This window comes from Eimeria maxima, genomic scaffold (assembly GCF_000499605.1).
Source record: "Eimeria maxima Weybridge genomic scaffold, Emw_scaff1382, whole genome shotgun sequence".
Classification (NCBI taxonomy): domain Eukaryota; phylum Apicomplexa; class Conoidasida; order Eucoccidiorida; family Eimeriidae; genus Eimeria; species Eimeria maxima.
In genome coordinates, this window is record NW_013563489.1 from 7455 (window position 1) to 9564 (window position 2110).

The following is a 2110-nucleotide window of genomic DNA, read 5'->3' on the forward strand; positions in this document are numbered from 1 at the left end:
TATTTATTTATTTATTGTCTCCTTTTTATTTAGGTGTCTCCTTTTTGTCTCCTTTTTTGTCTCCTTATATCCTTACCTATAAATAAATAAATAAATAAAATAAATAAATAAATAAATAAATAAATAAATAAATAAATAAATAAATAAAAAATAAATAAATAAATAAATAAACTACTGATAAATTATATTTATATATGTATATATGTATATATATACAGGTAGGGAAATCAACATTAATAAGGAGTATAATACGTGTATATACAAATAAGACAATAAAAGGAGACATAAAGGGACCAATAACTGTCTCCTTTTCTTATAATAAAAGATTTACTTTTATTGAATCCCTTAATGATCCTTCTTCCTTATTAGATTGTGCAAAGATTGCAGATATTGCTATTCTTCTTATTGATGCACATTATGGGTAAGACTATACTAAATTAGGGTTTAGGGTTTAGGGTTTAGGGTTTAGGGTTTAGGGTTTAGGGTTTAGGGTTTAGGGTTTAGGGTTTTAGAGTTTTAATGTGTCTACCTACATATATATATATCCTTAGATGCCTCTCCTTCTTCTTTCTCCTCTTTTTTGTCTCTTTTTTTGTCTCCTTTTCTTTGTCTCCTTTTTTTTGTCTCCCTTTTTTGTGTCTCCTTTCTATGGTACAAAAGGAGACATATATAAATAAATATATTATATAATGTATGTATATACCTATATTTTATGTCCTTTTTCTCCTTTTTTCTTCCTTTTTTTTCCTCCTGTCCCCTGCTCCTGTCTCCTTCTTCCTGTCTCCTCCTTATTGTCTCCTTTTTGTCTCCTTTTTTGTCTCCTTTTTCTTGTAGACTAGAGATGGAGACATTTGAGTGTATTAATACATTATATAATGTATATTATGTCCTTTTTCTCCTTTTTTTTTCCTTTTTTTTCTCCTGTCCCCTCCTCCTTACTGTCTCCTCCTTATTGTCTCCTTTTTGTCTCCTTTTTGTCTCCTTTTTTGTCTCTTTTCTCCTATAGACTAGAGATGGAGACATTTGAGTTTATTAATATGCTACAAGTACATGGTATGCCTCGTGTATTAAGTATATTAACACATATAGATAAAATAAGAGAAAAGAAGAAAAAAAAAGAAAAAAAAAAAGAAATAAAAAAAAGGTTATGGATAGATATATATAAAGGATCTAAATTATTTATTATTAATAATATAAATAATAATAATAAATATTATTATATTAATAAGGATATTAATAAAATTATTCAATATATTAATACTATTAATATTAATAAGTCTCTTCTTTGGCGATCTACGCATCCTTATGTTGTTGCATTAAAGACAAATATACTGCAGCAGCAGCAGCAGCAGCAGCAGCAGCAGCAGCAGCAGCAGCAGCAGCAGGAGAAGGAGAAGGAGCAGCAGGAGGAAGGGGAGGATATACTAGAGGTATATGGATACGTAAGAGGGACAGTACTAAGAGAGGGACAACATGTACATATACCAGGGGCAGGAGACTATAAGATATGTACTATACAGCAGCAGCAGGATCCTTGTCCCCTTCCTGCAAGACGGTACGTCTTGCTGCTGCTGTTGCTGCTATTGCTGCTGCTGCTGCTGCTGCTGCTGCTGCTGGTGTTGTTGTTGTTGTTGTTGTGTCTCTTTTGCATTCCCTGGAGATTATTCTAAGGTGTCTCCTTTTTGTCTTTTTTTTGTCTTTTTTTTGTCTCTTTTTTGTCTCTTTTTTGTCTTTTTTTTGTCTCCTTTTTGTCTCCTTTTCTTTCCCTTTTATCTCCTTTTTTGTCTCCTTTTTTGTCTCCTTTTCTTTATATCTCCTTTTTTTTTTTGTCTCTTTTTGTTGTTTGTCTCCTTTTATTTCTTAGGGAAGATGTTATATCATTACAAGAGATAAGAGGAGAAGAAGAAGAAGAAAGAAAAGAAGAAGAAAAAGAAGAAAAAAAGAAAAAAAAAAGAATAAAAAGAATAAGGGATAAAGATAAATGTATTTATGCTCCTTATTGTGATTTAGGGGGAATACATGTTGATGATGATGATATGTACATTCATCTACCTGATACTAAGGTAACTTATTTTTTTTTTTTTTTTTTTTTTTTTTTTTTTTCTTTTTT